The 23,152-nt window shown below is 39.8% G+C and overlaps 1 protein-coding gene across 5 annotated transcripts in view; it reads right to left on the bottom strand.

Moving 5' to 3' along the window:
- LOC109034861 (uncharacterized) overlaps positions 1-23,152 on the bottom strand; it is a 391,518-nt gene that overhangs the window by 216,468 nt on the left and 151,898 nt on the right. The window contains exon 1 of one of the 5 annotated variants that reach the window (XM_072300245.1): positions 22,458-23,038. The exons of the other annotated variants lie outside the window; for them this stretch is intronic. The gene's annotated coding sequence lies outside the window, so the exon portion shown is untranslated. Of the gene's footprint in view, positions 1-22,457; positions 23,039-23,152 lie in introns of those variants that run through there. 5 annotated transcript variants of the gene reach the window in all.

Here is a 23,152-nt window from a genome sequence, read left to right as displayed (position 1 = left end):
TGGACGCGAATGGAACGTGGAGAAATAATGGTTCGACAGTTTTTAAATTCACCGAGTAAAACATTGTATAAAATGGGAATGTTAGTCTGATGTTTGGGTGCTTAAGTGATCTCATCACGTCTCTTTATTATTTGACGGCATTTCTGCATTGATTGCATGATGATAATAAATGATTTTAACAATGCAGGTTTACACTTATAGTGCTTGAAATAAAAAATATTTATAAGTCTTTCGAAAAATGCGATCCCTTCATTGGAAGACTTTTCTAGCCTTGCGTTTGAGTCTTCTGGTAATTATTGCCTTTCCGATTGACAAACCTAGTTTTGCTATCCCTCAAGGCGTTCATTTATGTTTAACCGTTCGAGGGCCATTCACAACTAACACCACGCTGAAGTTGAAAATTTAAGAACCACCCCCCCCCCTCTCACCAGGAAATAAAATACTTTGATAGGCAAGAAATTCAAATTTTGGTGGAAAAAATATCGTCACTTAAAATTCAAAGCTTCTTGTCAGAAATTTTTTAATCATTACAGGTTGCGTACTCAGCATCTGAAATCCCGTAGAATATTACAAAATTTGTTCCAGAAAAAAGAAATTTCTAGTCTTGAAAAGTCATATTGCATCCCTGACACCCGACCAAACACAACATGCAAACTCCCTGTCAGCTGCTCCTGATATCGTCACCTTCCGGGCAAAGTATCACAAGCGCCATGAGACGTTTCAAAATTTCCGCGGCCATTTTATGTTTTCACAGAGATATTTTTGGTTGAAATTGTTTGGAAATCTCACCGAATTTTACTGGCGGCATAAAGAAAATTTAGTGAAATTTTCGGACAGCTTCGTTGAACAATTTCTCTGTAAAAAAATAAAATGGCGGCGGAAATTTTGAAACGTCGCATGGCGCTTGTGATACTTTGCCCGGAAGGTGACGATATGCTGCTCTGGCGCGGTTTGAAATGGCACGACCTTGAACGGCCCGATTACCAATTTTGCACCATTCATCGACTTGCGAATTCCCGGCGAATAAACAATAAACAAGGCGAAAGATGTGATGTACGAGTTGTCGGGGCTTCGGAGGAAAACACCGGCTCGGGGCACAAAGAGCCTCTGTCCCAGTCATCATGCTCATCGATGACTCGGCGAAGTTCGAGTGTTTTTGTGTCCTCATCGTCGTGTGTAGGATCTCCGTTGACGCGAACGATCTTGTGATGAAGATTTCCGTTCTTTCCAAAATCGGGTTGTGGTAGTTTCCGTACATTCTGATCTTTTCCATCGATTTTTGAAGAAAAATAATATTCGAAAACTATATTCTTATGTTGAATAAAATTGCCTTTGATTCAAAGAAAAATTTTCCTGCACAATTTGTATCTGAAATGAAGATTATTTTTACTCGAGGAAAGAATTTTTGAGGGAAAGATTTGTTCCATTCAAATGAATTATTTTTCAACGTACTAAACATTAAAGTAAGTGAAAAAAATAAGTAGGTTTTTCATCGATGGCATAAATGCGATAAACTTTTTTTTTTTTTTTTTTTTTTTTTTTTTTTTTTTTTTTTACCTCATATGAATTGGAAAGTAGTGCATTTTCCTTCGGATAAAAATTTCTTCAAGTGAAAGGGATTTTTCTTCAATAAAAATAAAAAAAAAGGCCAATCAATATTTTTTCTCCATTGAAATGAATGTGTCAGAATTGTCTTGAAAATTCTGACCATTACGTATGAATACGGTGCGTACCATGAGAACCATACGTGTGAATGACGTCAGGTACCCAGGGCGTAAGGTTGGACTTAAAAGGAATGAGACTATAGAAGAAGGGAGAGGGGTGAAGTGAAATCGGGAGTTAGGCTGAAATCCTCCTTTTTTTACAACTATACAGATGAAAACAACGGAAAACGTCGATTTTTCGTGAGTGACAGAAAAGCCAAAAAAGTCTGACGTCATTAATGGGCTACTGCAAGGTACAGTTTGGCAGAAAAATGCTCAGGTCCAACATGATATGCCCTGGCCTCTGGGTAGGCGCACGGAGTCAAAATTTTTCACGGTGCCATAACCTCTCTACGGAACAACTCCTTATCGTATCATCCCTCCTCTACCGTAAGGGCGTACCTCAATTCCCAAATGAGCCCTATTTGACATATAATTCCATTCTTTTTGGGGCTCATGTAGAAAAACAGATACGTCCGCGTCAGAGAAGCGACGATTTGAGCGAACGGAACTATCACTTTGATCACGATGAGTCGACGCGAAAACTTAATGGACTCGTAACAGCGATTGACTCGCCATTTCAAAGTTGTGGCGAGCTGATGCCGACGTATCCTGCCTTGCAAAAGCTAGAACCACTTAAGTCCAGAGGAAATCCTACGTATTAACGCGGTTTCTGCAATAAGCGCGGAAGTATTGCGCGCGAGCATGACCGGGCTTTTTCGGCCGGAATGCGTCACACTCGTCACAGATTGAAGCCGGGTCAACTGTATCGGCCGATGAAGAGACGTAACGAGTCTATTTTCTCATGAGCCCTGACGTCCATAGGAATGGTTATATTTTACGGTTTATCAGATGTCGAACATACTCGGTTTCGACAACATTCGATTCGACTGATTCGGCTCCGAAGTGGAGAGCTTCATTAACATCACCGAGCCTCTCTTCGTGGCCTTATTCATATCGTAGGATAGGTCAGTCAGCTCTGGGTTTCTAACAGCAGAGGCAAGCTTTTTTTTTTTTTAAATTTCGTAGTTGAAGTAGTGGTGGTAATATTTGTTTATTCTAAGCGGTGCCTTAGCAACTATGGCCACTAACACTTAAAAGGTTAATGACTGAAGGCAAATGTACTCACGGCCAAATCCGTTTAAATGTTCCTCTAAAAATTTCTAGGAATCATTGAAAGTGTGCATCATCAATCGTTGAATGAGAACAATCGATCGTATTTATGCTAAAGGGAACTATGCACAAATGAATGAAATCAAAGTAGTCTATGTAGACAGAAAAGCAAATCACTATGCACATAATTTCTTTACTTTACTTTACTTAATTTTCACATGGTTCCTGTTATCATTAATACGTCCACGTGAATCACGTTAAGTCATACGTATTTATACGTCTTATACGAAAGTATTTGTAAGCGCGTAAAATTTGATGAACTTTAATTTATGCAAGAAGATCTATTCAGTGAGCCGAATAGAAGAATATTTTCGATCTCTGAATTAATTAATTATCGTAAGGGATAAGATAAAATTATCTGATCTGCAAAAATAAACGTTTTCAAATGGGAAATGTTTCTGCAGGACGTAACAAAGCGGTAAATATCCTCACTTTTAGATCTGATCTATTTCTCACAAATGTCCCATGACCAAAAAAAAAAAAAATGTGGAAAATACTGACAACTCGGTTTATTGAGCACATTCATAAAAAACAATTAAATTTCCCTGGTAAATTACTTTTTTTCTTACCAGAGTCAACAAAATTCATTTTAAACATATGCAACTCCCGACTTCCGCACCAATGAAAATGAATCATCTCCGATAAAAATAGAGTGCGATGCGAATGATTGATCTAGAAGAAGACTCCTGGTTTTTTTATTTCACCGATCCCATATACGGCTGCCTGAGAGGATATTTGAGCGTATTTCTGCCGAACAGAACTATGTGCACTAAGACATGAGCCCTGAGATCCATAAGGATATATACATTACAGGGCTCACTTCATAATACACACAGTTCCGTTTGGCAGAAATACGTCTATTTCACGGTGGCTGCACCCTGGAAACCCACAGAACCCGCACGTGATCATCCTGAGCACTCAACACGTGTCTGGGTGGTTCAGCGGTTCAAGAATGATGTGCAGAAACCCATAACACCTCACCGCGCACAGACAGGCCTCGATATTTGCCTCCGCGATAAAATTTAATTGGAAAAATGACAGGGAAACACGTGTGTTGCGTTGCGATGCAGCGGGAAAAGTTTTCAGTTCTGATTGATTTTATTAGGGTGTGAGAGTGTTGGGGCGTGGGTTGTTCCTGCATGTTTAAATGTCAAAACGGGAGGTGTGAAAATTTACGAGGTTTCGCGCAAAAGGCGATCCATGTGCCTGGCAAGGCACATGCAGCAATCAGACACTGGATTTTGTCCATTTAAATTAAATAAATACTAAGGGGAGAAACGCCCCCTGGCCGCTTTGCGTTCCACCCCCCCATGTGCTTCACACCTTAGGCAGTATGCGTTACGCGTTAACCATATGATTTCATATTGTAGAGTACGATGAGACAATCGATATTTTTGAAGGAGACTGCCTCTTCTAGAATCGATTATTCACAATCGGTTTAAATTCATCATTTTACAGAGAGGTAACTCAAACAGGTCAATTCTTATAAGATATGAATGTGCGATCTCCGTCTGGAACTTTGCTAATCTTTGCTTGAAATCAGTTTAATGATCGGCGAAACTTTCAGTTTAGCGTGTAAACTTTAATGTGGTCACGTTCTTTCGTCTGGAAAACGACGGATTGCTGCCATGCATGAAAGCAGTTAGTTGCCGACACGATTTGACAAGAGACTCAACCGACATTCCGTCCGCAGCTTGGCGCTTTCCAAAACATCTTTTCAAAAAATTGCAATCGTGTGAAAAGCACCTTTGATCCGGAGCGATGCAAAAGCCGATTTTCGCTCGTGGATTAGGATCCAACATTGCTGCGACATTCTATGTTTAATAATTGAATTTCCTTGTGAATCAGATGCATCACCGGTGTGATCTGAGCAAAATATTGCGACTCGCAGGCACGGTATTCTGTCGATGTTGAACGGCAAGCTTTGACGAGCTTTGATGATTACTTTTATCCCCTGCACTTAAAATGAGATGTACAATTTAAGCTACTGTAAGGACGATGAAATGAACGTATTTCAACTATGTGCATTGGGACATGAGCCCTGAGATCCATAAGAATATGTGCATGACAGGGCTCACGTCATGATGCACATAGTTCTGTTTGAAAGAAATACGTCCAAATATGATTAATGTGGAGGGAGGTGAGATATTTGTTTTTAATCGAGGCCAAGACATGAAAAGAGGACTATCGGTGATTTTAAGGTTTTGTGACCCCAGATAATCAGGCAAATCGTCGAAAGAAATGTATTAATTCTGCAGCATGGAAGTGCTGTTTCCAGCTCATTGAAAAAACAGCTATTTGCACAGGAAAAGTATCGACACATTTATTATTTCTAAGATGAGCCGAAAATAGTAGTTCTCATCTGCAAAATGCTGTCTAAATGGATAACATTATGTTAGGGTCGGAAAATGACTTTCATGCAACAGTTGAGAACTCCTGAAGCGCGTCAGACGGGAAAGCATACATAATTGGAAAAAAGAAAGAATAAGAGGAAGAGGAGAAAGACAAAGAAGGAGAGAAAGAGAAAAAGAAATGGAGAGGATGCACATGAGCAGAAAATGAGAGTTTGGAGAAGAGTAAATGAAGAAAGAGAGTAAAATTAAGAAGACAAGGGTTGTAGGAAAAAGAAAAAAGAGAGGAAAAGGGAAAAGAGGAGGAAACAGGAAAGAAGAGGTATTTGGTATTAAGAGGTATCGATTTGTATTCTTCTTCACTGTTCTCCCCTTCTCTCTGATCCTTCATTCTTCTTAAAACTCTTCTTCTTCCCCGCTCTTCTTCTCTTGCTTTAGGTGTCTGAATATTCTTTTTCTGCCGTGTTTTCTTCATATTTCTTTCCTTCCTTTCTAGTTTCCTCTTTTTGCTCTTCATCTCCTTCCAATATCGCACACTTTCCCATCTGACATTATTGTAAGGGGTTCTAAACTATAGCATATAAGTCTTTTTCCGAATTCTGAACGTAAATTTAACCAATGAGATGACTGCAATCCATACAAAAAGTCGTGGAGTCATTTCTATGGTCCAATTTCCAAGTTCCGATTCCGGGCAATGAATCCGAACCGGCGCGCGACGCAGTGGACGATTGGATTCAGCGTCAACTCCGCTCGCCGCTCGGCAGGGCAAAAGTGCTCATACTCGCGGTTTAGCCGCGTATATAAATCCAGTAATGATAATAATTATAACGAAATCGATTAACTAGGTATTCCGACTGTGACGACCTTGGCCAATTGTCAGTCTCTTCCTTCCTTTTTGTTCATCTTCATAATTCATGCCTTTGTGGCGCTACCTGGCGCTTGCTTCCCCGTCATTTCGCCACTGTCCCGCCTATGTCGCTTCTCCTTCCACACACGCTCGAAATTCTTCGCTATTGGTCATTTGAGTCCCTACGTCACAAGAGAATTTTCATTCGATGAAGTTTAGAGTACATATTACATTGGAAGAGTACACCTATCTCAACGGATACCGATTATTTCATAAGAATCGATTTATTCTCAATGAGCACATTCAAACAGGTCATGTGGTTGTTTTCTTCCAAACCAATGAGCCTGATGCAAACTTCAGCTAAGGAGGAGTTGTTTCATACAGGAAATCGCTGAAAAATCACGATGAGTGCATCGGGAAAGTCTGAAATACACTCCTAACTTCACAATCTGCGTGGGAAATGTGCGGTTTTTCAAACTTTCCCGCTTCGGAATAAAGATACCACGGAACAGGTGAACAGTTCGGGGGTTTTCTTTTTTTGATCGGTAGATCTGCCTAAATCCACCGATGGAAATCCATCGGCCGCCATTTTGGTACGAAATTGCCCGCGATCAGTCGGGAGTTTAAGAACACACTTTCCACCAATGTAAACAAATGGATTTCTTCCTCTCATCAAACCTTTACCGCAATGATACTGCAATAGTGCAAATATATACTCAATGTACCAGCATTAACTCCTTTTTTGCTACAAATAAAGTACGGGGGAAAATATCACTAAAAATATTACATAATTCAATACATAGGCGACAATGACGATCCAAGCAGAATCATCAGACTCAGCGACGGCGGGAGGCGCGAAATACTCACGATTTCTCGTTTGTTTGCTTGTTTTTGGCCTGAGATCTGGCTGAAGTAAGGTTAGGTTGTCCACCGGTGGAGCTGTGATCGGAGAAATGACCGATCACTCCGATCACTGATCGGTGGTACCAAATCCACCGGTCGTACTTCCACCGGTCGTGACGTCAGCACCGACGGTTCAATTAACGAACACAGTTTGGTGATCGGCGGTACCACCGATCAAAAAAAGAAAACCCCTTTCGTAAAAAAAGGTATTACATCTAACCCTCAAGCGCACTAGGATGCCATACAATATTCAACATGCATGGCCGATGCTTCCGTGCAAATCGTGAAAAACACCTTGGTATTTTTGTACGTCAGGAAAATGTACATGTAAGCACGCCGGTTGATAAAAAAAACCGTATCATCGAGTGTATTTTGGCGGGTTGGTGTCGGTCATATTGAATATTCCATAGTATTCTAGTGCGCGGTGGGATGGAATGACTCTTCTCACGAAATGTTCACCTGTGCCGTGGTATCGATTTTGAAGAGGGAAGCTCAAAAGACGTATATTTCTTACGCAGCTTGTGAGATATTGGGAGTGTATTTCAGACTTTCCCCATGCGTTCATCGTGATTTTTGAGCCATTTTCTGAAAGAATTAACACTTCGTTTTGCTCTAGCTGAAGTGGGCACCATGCCCATTAAAAATTGTAGACCAATTCGTGTACAACCGAATCACCGCATCGCGTCTCCGGTCGAAAACCAGCCGCCAAGACTTACACTTTCGATACTATAGATGCGTTGTTAAAGTCCACAACTGCCCAACGAAAATTACCCGCTGAGCGTTGAGCTCTACGAAAGCGTTGGTAAATTCTGGTGGATTTACCCGTTTTCCAAGATGGCTGCTCAGCAAACTGCCCAACAGCTCAGCGAGGTTCTCGGTTGCTGTGGACCGCTGCCGAGTTTGCTGGATTGTTGTAATGTTATTGTTTACATCCATAACCGCCATTTTTTCGCACTTCTTCGCCACATGTTCGTCACCAGACTGACTTGCAATTGCTTATAATCGTTTATTGCGTCAATCTCGTAGTAATGTGGGTGTTAATAAGATTTTTAAATGTTAAAAATCTTAAATTTCAACAAAACTTAACCTCCAAATCCGCAGAATCCTACGGGAATTTAGCAACGACACCTCGATTTTCTCCCGTCTGTTGAGCTGACGTCATCGTTGAGATGACGTCAATCCTGCTAAGATTCGGCCATTTTTGTTGGGCAGCAAAAGTAATTTAACAACGCACCTTATGATCACACCCTCCTCGACAGAGGTGACGTCCTGTGACGCAAACAACGACGAGAAAAGTGTCGGCAACAATACGGGAGGTGATGAGGAAAACAACAACATTCCTGGGCAGCCCCGAGCCTCCGGCGCGGAGATCACACGCAGAGAACGAAAGTGAGAGAGATGCCAACGAGAGTAAGAAAACAAGCGATGCGCATTCACACTATTCACAGCGACGACGAAGAAGCAGGAATAACAACAACGGGGCCATTGTGCGCCGAGGAGGAGGTACTAATGACCGTCACGCGGCAGAGCTTTCGCTGAGGAGGAGTCACTCGTCGGCTCAAAAACTTAGATTTGATGAAATACGGGGAAGCATGTCCAATGGTTCTCTACTTCCGTGCTAAGTAAGAACACCATATGAGCCATCATGCCTTTCAACATACCACGAATTTTCAATATTTGTGAATATTTTTCCTCCAATTTTTCGAAGGATTTCGTCCGTAATTTGATCTAAAAAGCCTGAAAATTCCGAGGAAAAACGTTCCAAAGTTTCTTCAAAAATAAATATGTTCAAAGAAAAAATTTGGCAACATTCGAATGTTTACATGGCGGTTTTTCTTGGCGTGACAGTCTAGTCCATGGATGAGGGAATATTTTTCCTAGCGAAGAGCTTTTCCTTACCATTCGTCTGAGAGTCAAGGCACTTATACGAAACCTTGATTGGTAGGAACGTTGCCTACTTTCCACCCAAGCAGGAGTGAATACTTCTTCGGTTTTGGAGCGATGCTAGAGGATATCTACAATTTTGCAGGGAGTTCCCACTGTCGTGTTTCGTGCGAAGTTTACAGTTTCTTAAAATTTCTTCCGGAGGATGAAACGGATCCAGACGAATAGATCCTTTTCATAGATCCGGTCACAATTATGAAACAACCTAACTTTCTCGCACATCTACAACAATAATGAAAAAAAGCTTGATCTCATTTCCGATGACTCGGAGACTTTAACGCCGGAGAAGAAAAGTTGAATGGGGAAAAATACATCATACAACTATTTCGACTTCGAAGTAGGTAAAATTGCATATCCACAAAATGAAGGAAAACGTGAACTCTTCCGGGCTGACTCAGAGACTTTAACGCACGAGTAGAAAAGTTTGTTGGGGCGTAACACGTGATACAACTATATTGACCTCTAAGAAGATGAAATTGCATATCCACAAAATGAAGGAGAACAAGGTGTCCTACACCATCAGGACAAGTTTTATTTGAAATCATTAAAATCTCAATTTCTTCAAAAACTGCACTTATGCGCCTTGTCCTCCAAGGCCCTCATATATTTTTGGTCGCGAACACCCTATGTATCGATCTTTTTACATAGGTTTAAACGGAGGTTCAATCGATATATCGCAAAGCACGCCACGCCACTGCTTTTACAGGGCGTATAGTATTTTTTAATTTTGAAAAATCCTGATATTTTCCTGATTTTACCTGATTTTTTTATTTTGAAAATTCCTGATATTTTCCTGATTCCACGACGACTCCTGGCACGGTAGGCAAAAAGTAGTAAGACTTCTCCGCTGAGGAGGTTCGCGTAAGAAAAATTCCTGAAAAAACGCCCGATTTGTCTAATTTTCCTGATTTTTTCCTGATCAGCCAAAATTCCTGATATTTTCCTGGTTTTCCAGTTTTTCCTGATGATAGACACTCTGTTTTAATAAAAAGAAATCCCTGAATTTTTCCCCAACGTCCTGACGGCAACAGAGCCAGGCTCATTGTCAGGCGAGGCAACAAGGATCGTCTTGTGCGATCCGACTGGATCTGCTCTACAAGAGCAATGACATAATGGGTTGCGCTCGAGCATGAGCGCGGACGCCCGCCGGGTTCAGAGTTCGAACATGCTCGCGATCGCGGCTCGTGGCAGAATGCGCCTCCACCCTCGGCGCCCGGCGCGCTCAACCGAATAAACCGGCGTCAAAACCGTTCCGAAAAAAACCCGCACGCCCGCCGGCGCATCAGAACTGGTTCAATGCCTCGCCGAGCTCGGATTCACCATTATTAGATCATGTTGTTGACCCATAAAGATTTTATCCGCCGCTAATAAGGTTAAATTTAGCGAATACTACGAGGAATGCTCAAGAGATTTCAATAAACAATGAGCTAGGTCACCGGTGTGAGCGGCAAGGTCAATATTTTGTCGAGTTCCTCTGTGCGGTGGAACAGTTCGCCGAGAACAATGACCGATTTAACGACCGGTCAAAAACTATCGTTAGATGAACGGGAACTGAGTGAGGCTCTTAATACTCGTTATGCACTGAAAAGTGGTCTACTTTTTTTTTTTTTTTTTTTTTTTTTTTTTTTTTTTTTTTTTTTTTTTTTAGGCGAAAAGTTGGAGTGACAGTTGTTTCCTCCTTTTTGAGTCCGATCTGTAGAATTTGTATTATTCTTTTTTAGCATTTAAATTAAAACTTGTCTGCAAAAGCGCGACGACATGCGTGCTATATTTCTTCAAATCTGTAGGAAAGTTGGAATAATAAATGTAATATGTCTACGTGTGAAAGATCTATACAGGCAACAAGCATATACCAAAAATTAATAAAATCGTACATTTTTTAAAATAGATTATTATTTGTTGAAATGTATTCGGAACTCGCTAACTTCACTTTCGCGTCATTGTTTCAAACAACGAACTTGTAGGGGGAAAATGTAAAAAGTCTGCTTGGATGAAAAAATTAGCCAGAAAAAGGCAGGATATTAGTTTCAACGAAGGTGATGCTAAGTACGAGGAGACATCGAAGCATACCCAGTGATTCGACCTGACTTTGTGTGTGGGTATTGCTGATTATGATTCAAGGTGGATGGATAGGGCTAAAACTCATAAATTCCTCCCATCCACCATAGTACAATCAGATTATATGATGTTAAAATTACTAGCCATGATACACTCAAAAAACAAGTATGGGAAGAGTGACTTGCCGGCCGAGTTATGGATCATGGAGCCATAAAATATAGTTCGTGGAGCCATGCTTATAGGTTCGCGAATGGTTCAGAAAGCTATACTATAGACGGTAAGTCACTTTGGTTAGAAATTCGGGATCTCCGAACCATTTTTTATTGGTCCCAGAGTCATACCTTTTTTTGAGTGTAATAATAAATATTTTCTCTCGAAATTTTCGGATAATTTAGTTCTGATTGCGAGTCAAATTCTTTTAAAAATTGAAGGAAAGATTTTCACCAATTCCCTGAAAATTCGTCCTCTGTCAAGGGAAATTTGGCAACGTCGGAGGGTTCATACGATCCTTTCCCTAAGCACGACAGGGTATCCATAGTAACGAGCCTTTTAAAAGACGATGCGGAAAACACGAGACGTTTCAGTGGTACAGACGGGTCATGACATTGAAAAGTCACCATCAATTTTCAATTAAAGCGCAGTGGAAGTGCGGCCGCGATGCTCATACGAAAATTCACTGAATCGATTATCCCAAAGATCCTCGCCCGCGGGTTTGGGCGCCCGACTAAAAATTAGGGTTTTGTTTCTGTGATGAGCTGGAATTCTATCTTCGGACTGTCTCTGTCCTATCGGGCAAAAATCACGCAACTGCAAAGTAAAACTATTCACAAGCGCGCGGTTTATGCCTGACGCACGGCTCGAGGAGGATATCTGGATCTGAATGCCGCGAAATTCGACTTGCAGGCGGAAATTGCCCTGCGTCGACCACAAAGGAAGTAGTGCTTTCCAACCTGGTTTTGTTTCGGCTGGATCTTCGGATGTATCGATACAATGATTTAATTACTCGAGGAATTCCATCTAGGTAATTTGGTACTGAGATCCAGAGCATCATCTCGGCCACCTTCCCTTTCCTGGCTTGCTGTATGGCTAAGGAGAAACGCCGTATAAACTTACAGGCGTTGCAAAATTTCCTCCGATAAAGTACGAATGCATTGGAAAAGTTGTAAATCTTTATCTTCCAATTTTTCAGACAATTTTGTTTGTGATTCACTCTAAAATAGCTGAAAATTTCGAGGGAAAATGTGCACAGCTTTCCTCAAAATACATGTTTTCTCCAAGGAATTCGGCAACTCTCGAATGTTTATAAGGACTTATTTATGCTAAAAGGAACTATGTTGCACGCACACTCTATGCACATAGTTTCTTTCAGCATAAATACGTCCGTATGATGTTCTTACTTAGCACGGCAGTTTGGTTAACATGCATTCGGCACGAAGAATTTCAACGCGAGGCCAAATCCTGATCATTTTGGGAATAGTAGCGAGGCGTGAATAATCGATTATCGATTTTCCCCCATTTTTAGCTATGATAAAGAATCGATTATTATACAATTACTATGTGGGAATTGGTAAATTTATATGCACTCGTGCAAACAAAATTTTGATTACGGGCAAAAAAAGAAACTTATTCGCGTATACCTCTCATTTGCTCACTGAGCCAATTTTGCGAGAGAAACTTGCGAGTGAAATGAATGAGGCCAGTCTCGAACACATCTTAATAGTGTCGTTTTAATTTATGTCTTATCAAATCTCGACTTAACATTGTCACATGTCAATTGAAAACCAATCTTGCGATCATGAACGAAATTGCAAAACGCATGAAGGAAGAAAAGATGTACTTACAAAGATAGAGAAACAAAGATTTGAATAAAATACACAATCACACACTCATACACAAATTATTACACCCTTACCCGATTATTACATGGGATCAGAAAGAAAAATAGGAGACTTTATCTAACCAGCTGATACATAATAACGCCCGATATTTTTAGCACTATCAACCACGAATTACACAACATCGGGATGTGTATTTTGCTGAATTTTTGGCGGGAATTTTCCAAGATTTCATCTAAATAAAAGACACTGGAGATTTGTCATTTTATTGACGCACAAACTCTGTTTACCATCAAAGGACACTGAAAATTGAAATTGATTCGCCAAAATGAAGAAAACATTGCACAGATGGGCCTTTGCTATTGAATGTTTCAAATTTTTAACAGCAATATGCTTGACTGTAACGTAAGTATGCATTGCGCGTATGCATGACCGATTTGCAAAAAATAACGCAGCTTGATTTTTGTGAAAATTTACTCAGTTTACTGTCGCCGGAAGGAATTACATGGACCTTGATGATCAAGATCATTGTCACACCAAACACCGTGTTTGAGTACACCCGCAAAACGTCTGAAAATATAAGCCTAAAATTGAAAACTTGAAATCCGTTCGCACAAATCCTCACGTAGTCACCGCGGAATATTTTCTCGACGGTCGTTCGACTTCCAGTCGCAGCAAAACATGAACGGCTTATCGAAAAAAAATCATACGGGAGCTATGAACAATAATTTCTCGCGAGGCAATTCCCATGAAAAAGAGTAATTAGAGCATTAATTGATTTCAGTACCCTCTAGTGTGAACGGAATCTCTCCGAATGAAATTTCTCTCGGTGAGAAAAAGTGGCGTATGCTAGCATCTGCGACATTCATCACTGATTAATGTTTTAAGCCTTGCATGTCTACTCCGTGATAAGATTTGGCACAACACATAGAAAATTTACCAAATAAGTAGGTAAATTTTTTTTCACTTCTTTTATTAACTTTATCGGTCATATTTATCAAGATGGTATGAAATCTTTTTCGAAACCTCGGAATAATCGGTAAGAAAAAGGTTTCATAATATCTTGTAAATTGTTTCGTACATAACTGATCAATTCATGATTATTTTAAAAAATTGTAACATATTCATCTCGAAGTTAATCGATGTCTCATATCGATGGTCAACGTGCAAAACCACGTACCTTCATCGCAATGTTTCAAAATTTCTGCTCGTATTATATTTTCTCGAAGAAAAGTAAACCAACTTTACAGCTTCATATTTAGGCAGAATGTTTGCTAACGGAGAGGAAAAATCTAGGAAGTTTTCAAAGAATTACGTCGACAATTAATAGGATTCCGAAGAAAAGACGGAGTATGTCAGGAAGTCTGCAACGTCACAAACGGAGATACGTGGTTACATACTATGGCCATCAATGTATAAATATCGTCGCTCCTCTTATGTAAGGGCGTATGTCAATTTTCACGTGAGCCCTAACTTACATATAAAGCCATGCTTTCTAGGGCTCATACGAAAATCGAGTTACGCCCATACGTCCGAGGAGCGACACTGGAAAAAAAAAAAAAAAACACATTGGATCTAGAGTCCAGACTCTTAAAAACATTGACAAGAAAAAGTACTCTTGATTCAATCAAAATCTAGCTTAAATCAAGAAATAAGCCTCTTAATTTAAGCGGGCGGATTTCGTTTTGATTCAAGCAAAAATCCGATTGAATCAAGAGAAATTTTTCTTGTCAATGTTTTCAAGAGTCTGGACTCTAGATCCAATGTGTTTTTTTCCAGTGGACAATATCAGCTATCGAGTGATGCTTTATGAAGTGCAACTAACTATTCAAAAGTATAAAAAGTAAAAAAATAATGTGAAAAATTTAAATTTTTTAAAATTGAGAAAACTTGATATTTTGATTTCCTCTCCAGAACCGGAATGCTCAAAATTTGCATCAGATACATAACATGTAAAACGTTAAAGGTCTTCCAAGTTTGACTATCTGCTTTGGCATTTGTCAAGTTCCTAATTTGTCTATGCGGCTACAACGTAAATACTGTTTGTATCTGATGCAGATGAGAATATGATATCTCTAGCGGGTGTGAGGAACTAGCTGAAAAATCTCATTAGAATGCCTCCGGTCGGGTAAGCTATTTTTTTCTACCACAAAATAGTTGCGGTAATCAGCTCTCAAGGTCGAAAACATCTTAATCCGGAACTACCATCGCATCGAGTGTCGTTCGCTCGGGTCACCTCAAAATCATAATCCCCAGTAATTTTCCCTGTTCCTTTCTTTCGGGTTGGGACACTTGCCGGTTAAAGAATCGATCTTCCTGTATCATTCGAGCGGCGATGACTGATGAGTCAAATACTCATCATCGCGTTGTCAAGCACGGTTGCCGCCGATGCAATTTTGAGATCAAGGATTTAAGTCGCATTAGTGTCAAAAACGGTGTCAAACCTCCGTTGAAAACCTCAAATTGTTCAACTCGTGATACGTATGATATGCGTGTGACGTCAAATAAACAGCATTAACTAAGATCACATACTGGTAAAAAAAACCTCTTAGACCAATGCCGCGGTGCATTGACTTAAGAGTGCAGTTTCTTGTCGCCGGATTTAAGAGTCTTGAACTCTTGTTTCAAGCGGATTTTGCATTGATTCAATTCAAAATCCGCTTGAAACAATGCAAAATCCGCTTGAAACTATGCAAAATCCGCTTGAAACAAGAGTTCAAGACTCTTAAATCCAGCGACAAGAAACTGCACTCTTGAACCAAGAGGTTTTTTTTTACCAGTGAGCCTAATAGTATCCGAAGTCGTGTAACCTCTTTTCGTATTTCATTATTATTTTTTTTTTTTTTTTTTTTTTTTTTTTTTTTTTTTTTTGAAGACACCTAATAAACAATAACTTTAACGTTTCGTGAGTGCATGTTTTGTACTTCAGGTCAAATTTAAAGCTAGTTTCAAGCGTCACGTTTCTTTGTTTTTCACCAAAAAATATAACAGAAAAATAAAAAGAAAAAAAGTGATGAATGAATTGGAGAAACGAAAATTGCCGATTGAAATGAATTTGCGAAGATTCAGTTTCAGGGGGTGAAATCTTTCCGTATGCGCAGTATCTTAAAGGCAATGTAATTTCTGGTGATAATATATGATTTTAAAGTTAAGTTTTTTAGACAATGTTCGAAGCGTTATCAAAACACAGGAAACACTTAAGGTAGACTGATTTCACTATCTCGCTGCGATAACAAAGCTGGAATCCGTGTCGCGCTCGTTAAAGGACACACTTACCCGCAATAGGGAACTTAACACCAATAATATCTTATCTTACTGTATGATTACATTATTATAAATTCCAAGTTCAAAAATATTGCGAAGCAATTCGATCTAGTTCCAAGATTTCTCAAAGTTATTGCTCAGTAATCGTGGGTGCATTTGGATGCTTTTTTTCTCATTTTATCATTTCTATATTTTCTTCTGTAGATCAATACAAAGACACATCTGGCACTGTAACGCACAGGTTGAGGGAGAGGAGGTGCCTATTTTAAGCTATAAAATTCTTCTTCCTCTTGGAAAAAATAACCCGTTGGTCATACAAAGGTACCAAATCAATGATTTTGATACTCGCAGTGTTCATATGGTTTTTTAGGAATTAAAAATTGTCGAAAATAAATTAAAGATGTAGAATATTCGACTCAATTTACATAATGATTACGATTCAGTATCAGATGTCAGTACTAGCTATTACGACAAGCATTGGGTTTACAATTTTCATTGAATTTTGGTCGTGGCAGAGTCCTGGCTTCTGAACGAGGTCAAAAAGCATGTCATTCTCCTCAAATCAGAACCTCTCAAAGCCACTTTACCTATGTACAACATTTTCAGACCTAATCCCGCAGGCGATTCTTGCAATTTATAATAGTGTTTTTCAGTGGCGTGGCGTGAATTGCGATAAATCGATTGACACGTGATTTAAAGCTATGGTAAAGAATCGATTATTAAGGTGTTCGCTGCAAACACCCTGTTTATCGATCCTTTTCCATAGGTTTAAATGACATAACAATCGATATATCGCAAAGCACGCCACGCCACTGGTGTTTTTCCTTCACGTAAATCCAATACAAATCAATGAGTCCATATGAGGAAGATTGCCGCGATAGATATCGAATGGTTTACATACAATGGTAACATACGAGAATCATCTACGCCTGGTTTCTACGTCAATAATAACTAGATTAATAAATCAAAAAAATATTATGAAAAAAATCCGACTCTTCCCGAGTGTGAGTGACCCTTTGCGACACTCATAGGAAAAATCCATTCCGTTGACCTTTCAGCGTGAACTTCACGCGAATCTTTTGTTTACGCATTAGGAACTTGATCCACGACTAGATCTGCGTGAATAATAACGTAGTGGACAGGTCAGTGTTCTCGATAACTGTAAAGCAGGCGACCTTCTAAGGGAATGGACCAGATAGAAAATTTAATTAGGAGTTGTCTTCGAGCATATTGTCCACTGACATAACAGGCCTCATCTTTCCTAGATGCTGAGTGAAGATACGTATCTCGTTTGGTTCGGCCGCAGAATCCATCGTCCGATTATGATTTTTGACGCTGAGAAGGTCAAGCGGAAAAACTTCCATGCAAATCGAACGATTTCGTAACTGGAATATTAAAAGCTTTTTGACAGGCCTGTGGTCGATTCCAATTTGAAAATTTGAGGACCCAAGAACCGAAGACTAGTGGATTTATATTTCAGATCGATTGCGCAAGCATTTTAATTTTTCGGACATCACTCTTTTCAAAAATAAATATTACGAAAATTCCTGCACTAAATTTACTGTGAACTATGGGGCTAGGGGCTACGCGCTACACCCCCCTCCTTCCCTGAATGACCATACACTTTATGTGTTACACCTTACGCTTATGCTTTTTGATTTTGAAGTACGATATAAAACTACGTTTGGCCTTTTCATGCATTTTCGATTAAATCTGATCATAAAATATGAAGACTAGGAGCTTGAAATTGACTACATTTTGCGATTAGGAACTACAAATTCTGGCTCAGTTTAGAAAAAAAAAACATGTATACCATTAGTCCCCCCATGCACATAAGTGTTTTCTCAGATGAGCGAGAAATTGCTGTTTCGAACTGCAAAATGTTTAGATGATAACTAGCGCAAAAACAGTTTTGATGAGAAGGCAAAACGCTTCCGCATTAAAATGTTACTTTTTTAGATTCGCGAAGATACCTGCCAGAGGTCTTCCAAAAATGACGTCAGGGAAGGTTTTTGTTTTTTTTACATCTCCTCCTTCTTTTTTCATAGTGATACCTGTTTTCAAGTATTTTTTGGCACAGGTCAGATAGTCACTTTCAATATCTATCCAAGATGCCTGACGTCATTGAGTTAGCAACGTGCATCGATGGATAATGATTTCGCGCAAAGGATAATCACAATAATTTGATAAGAGCATATTGGTAATGAATCTGCCCATTGAAAAATGGGTGGACAGAAATGATGACTCAACCTCTCAGACAACTTGTCGGGTCTTAATTCAATCCGAGCGATCAATGAACAATGTGGGCGTACAGAGGATTGAGGCATCGATCGTTGAGCCTGAATAAATATGATTTACGTCTATTGTGATCCGGTGTTAGAGTAAGTTCCAAAGAGAATAAAGGTGAATGTCCAGTCGGTGCAATAAAGTGAGACAGTGAATTGATTAAAGAATGTAGAAGGAGTGTAGAAAAAATATGAAATATAAAGAGAAATGAGATGCGATAAGAACAAACGAATGGTGAGCTGATGCAATGCACTGCGGTGTAAATGTGATAATTTTAAAAGTTAAACTATTGGAGCTGAATATGAGGGTTTTTTAAAAAAATTTAATCGAAACCGATGGAAATAACCGAAAAATTAATACAAACTGAATACCGAGGGAAAATCAAAGAATTGATACCTATTTGGTTATAAAAAAAATCTTCAGGACTTAGGGCCGAATGATCATCTTGCAGTCCTTAAAAATTTACTTCAGGCGGAAAATTGTTTCCTTTCTCAGATCGCACGATAGATAATAATTCGAAGTAAATTAAAGCAGTTACTTTTTCATTTATATCCAAGGGAAAACCATTAGAGGATCCTGAAAAAGAGCTCAAGAGTTAGTAGTTTTGGATGTGTAGTTCCACGAAAGGGTGGTTTTGTTTAATATAATTTAAATTTAATGATGAAATTTTTTGCTTGTATTTCGCGTGGCTATTTTTATGAGAAAAACTTTTTTTGTACGAAGAACTTGAGCTGCCTCGACCCAAAACTTTTATCAATTAAGAAGATAAGGTAATCAAACCAGCCGCTATGACGTCACATCATTTTAAGTCTATCAATTCATCTCCTACGTGACGTTGAATGTCGTCAGCCGGGATTCGTCAGAAGCATTTTTCTATTATTGAAAAACGCGTAAACATAATTAAACAGAGAACTTACTGGTTAGATATAGATCTGCATGTCTGGATTGACAGAACTTCATTTTATCTGGCTTATTTACGAAGATAATAACCTACAGTTACAAAAAATTTTTTTTGCAAGTTTTGTTAATTCTAAAGTAAATTCGCGCTTGACTCAAAATGTTTTCAAACCATTAGATTTGTCTTGAGCACTTCCTTATTTTTGTGTAGGTACTGGAAAATCATTTTTATCTCTTACGATGTTCTAATTCCAAAGTAATTCTGTTGCATTTTACACTAAATTTGTTAATGGTGTTCTTTTAATTATCGCATGTCATGGAACTCCTAAAGCCTTCTCACTTCATGAGGCCTCTCTAAGAGAAGAAACTGTTTAAGGAACGGCGATGATCATACGACCCTTGATTTCATAGACTATTCCCAATGGAGGAAAACTCCAACTGCATATCGAATCACCCTGCTATTTAGGTTTGCGATCTGAATGCGACTTCAGTTTACACCTCAAGACAAATAACGCATTAACATTCGGAGAGACAAAACGTGTGCAAATTGATATTGATGGCTCAGAAAATCAGCCACAATAGAAGATGACGGTCCACAATACACTTAAAAATACCCCAGAGAACTAAGATTTCACCTGAATGCAGCACCCTTACATAACGTAACACTCTTGAAGAAGAGGGCAATTAAGAGGCTTTGATGACGCTGTGTTTGGTTTTGTTTGTTTACAGGGCAGAGGTTTAAGCATACCATTGACCACTGAAATAGTTTCCTCGTTGTAATTGATTCATTATATAAAAGTACGGTAACCTCAAGGTAGATTTAGAGACGCTGTACTAAAATTTTTGTTTTGTAGCAATACCGCTGTCAAAACATACATTTCGCAGGCAAAAGCGGCGACTCTCGTAAATTGACAACGAGCGCGGAGTCAACGGTTTAGTGCCTATGCCTCAAAAGGCTCATCGAAGCCTTTAAGCAAACACAACATTAATTAATATACGTAACTTATGATAAATAAAAAACACCATATAAAATTCACCATATCTAATTCACCATATAAAATTCATCATAAGTTACGTGCTCAATAAAACATCTTCAATTGCATACGTTTTGCAGTAAGGAGCTAGTATTTCCGGATCACTTTAGAAACATCATCAGTGCCATTACTTTCAATGCTTGGATAGGTGCTTTCATAAATGAGCCAAAAATAGTTTCTCCTTATCGCAAAATGTAGTCCAATTTTAGGTCCGTACTTATTTCATTCAACCGGAGATTCAATGCGTATTGGATGAATTGAATCGTGCGTCTAAACGTAACTAGTGCTGCTCGTATCAATTTGCGAGGATTGTAACTGACTCCATTGAGTATTTCCGGGGACCGCACGGGTTTCCAGTGGATCCTCCACAAATACATTCAATTCACGCAACGTTCGGATGCGCGGTGAGCGGCGAGCCTCCGGAAACAAGGTCATGAAGCCGCGAAAGCTCGGGCGGGAAATCGAGCGAAGCGCTTCCGGAAAATTAGCGAGCCACGCACCGGCATCCTAATAAACTCCCGTCCTCAATGATGTTTTACAACGCTGTTCGAGTTATGCTCTCTGTCTCCTTCTTTTGCGGGATGGGATGCTGTGAACGTGTGGTAAAAACGGAGCACCAGAAAAACAGAAAATGGACCTAACAAGAGGGAAGGAGTCCACTCTGCGATAAGTGGCGATCTTGGAGGTTCGCAACATTGTTTTTCCTCCATTTAAAGGGACCACGTTAAACAGAAAGGAACCAAGCCACATCAGCTATCGCCAAATGTAATTGGGCGGTTTAATTTTTTACATGAAAACGGTTGCGCAGATTTTCGTTCAAATTTCAGTGAATTTTCTCCATGGTACGAAGCAAAGTCCTTAAAATTTTCAATGGAATCCGCACAAACGTTCTCTTGTGAAAAATTTAATCGCCCGATTAAATTTGGCAATAGCCGGTGTGGCTTGGTTCCTTTCTATTGAACGCGGTTCAAATGGATGTAAAACCAGAGACAATGTAAAACTGTCAAAGCTTGGTGAGGCACCTTGTTTTACCTAAAAGCTATATTTTCAATGGATTTGAATGGCATTGGCGGATCCAGCAAATTGGCGACATTGTTTTTTCCCCCATTTAAACCTATGGAAATGTATCGATTCTTGCAGGAGTCGAGTGCTTGGACAAGAATCGATTATTAAACATAGGTTCAAATGGAGGAAATCCGGAGTTGCCAAATTGCAGGATCCGCCTCTGTTCAATGAAGGGAGAACAGTGTTGCAAACTTGCAAAATCGCCACTCGAACAAGCAGATAAGAACCCATGCTGCGGAGCAGTACTCTGCTGTGCTAAGGAATAATTCAGTACAAATGAACATTCCAGAGTTGCCAATTTTTCCTGCATGAAACGTGTATTTTTGAGGAGTATTTTCCTTAGAAATTTTCAGATATTTGAGATTGAATTGGGAACGAAATTGACTAAAAAATTAAAGAACAAAATATTCACAAGTTTCCCAGTAAATTCGGTTTTAATTGAAGGAAGTGCGGCAACGTCTAAAGGCTTATACGGCGTTTTCCCTTAGCACGAAAGTTATGGACAAAGCATTAATAACTTGATGTCTCAAATACCCTAGTAATATTGATAGGGGATGTTGTAGCAACATCACTACACAGGAAAAGGCACGATAATTTCAACTGTATTCCTATAGCTGATTATAGCGCTAACAAGAAGTTCGGTTCACCAGTCAGATATATGGTATGTTCAACCAATTTTCTGGCAGTCTCAACCCAGCCTCTGCCTGATAAGACTAAATAAACCTCTGCATGACTGCCACCAAAATCAGGCGGGAATAAAGTTGAAATAATCATACTTTTTCATTTTTGTATGAGACATAAGGCATAATTGCCAGAGAGTCCAATTCAGAGAATTCAATCCAGGAAATTAAAATTTTGGGAACCACGTATTTCGATTGTTGACATTGCAGATTCTCATACATACTTCATTTTCTATTTAGAAAACGTGAAAGCGTAAATCCTGAGAAGTTATCAGAATTTTTCCTCCGTGTCGAAAAAATATTCGACGGTTATTTTGAGCGGTTACGTTGGCTCATTTACCTTCATATTATAAAAAAAAATGAAACGTCGCAACCAAGATACGGGTTTCCGTCAAAAAAGTAAACGCACTAACGCACCTCTATTTTTTCTTTTTCATGTCCGGGAAAGAATCCGTGTGGAAAATCAGGTACTATCCAAGCACAGCGCTCAACACTTTCATGAACGATCACCGTATCCAAGGAAAGGCGAAAACCCCGACCAAAAACACCGGAAACTCCACAAAAATCACCACCAGGAGCTCAAACTTCGCTTTGCGGGCCGACTAGGAGCTTTCGCGGGGATCACTTGAAAATCGAACCTGCTAAAAAGACGTAACACTTCGGATCCAGGCCCGACTGTTCGCGTTCGGATTTCGAAAACACAATTTTTCAAAAAAATCCACCGGCAGAGCCTCGAATGCGCTAGGTGTCGCGATAGGAGCCGGCACCAAACGAAAAACGAAAACGGAAAAAAAACGAACTTGAACTGCAGCTTTGCGTATCAACTTTGCGTATCGACTTTGCGCATCAACTTAACGTGTCAACTTTGGGATTTTACGCGTCAACTTTGGGACTTTTCCGCGGGAAGCTCTGCGGTATAGACTGGCCAGTGCACGTGAGCGAGATGCGCGAGGGAGCTTCGCGGCTGCAAGCTTCACGCGCGAGCAGAAAGTACGAACTGTAAACACTCGCGGGAAGTTGGCGAATGCGCGAACCCGGCGCGGTGGGCGGGGGGCGCGCGGGGGGTGCGGCCGGCCGGGGCTCCGCTGTGGTGGATGCGACACACGGCAAAC

This window comes from Bemisia tabaci, chromosome 5 (assembly GCF_918797505.1).
Source record: "Bemisia tabaci chromosome 5, PGI_BMITA_v3".
Taxonomy (NCBI): Eukaryota; Metazoa; Arthropoda; class Insecta; order Hemiptera; family Aleyrodidae; genus Bemisia; species Bemisia tabaci.
This window is presented reverse-complemented; position numbering and strand designations above follow the sequence as displayed.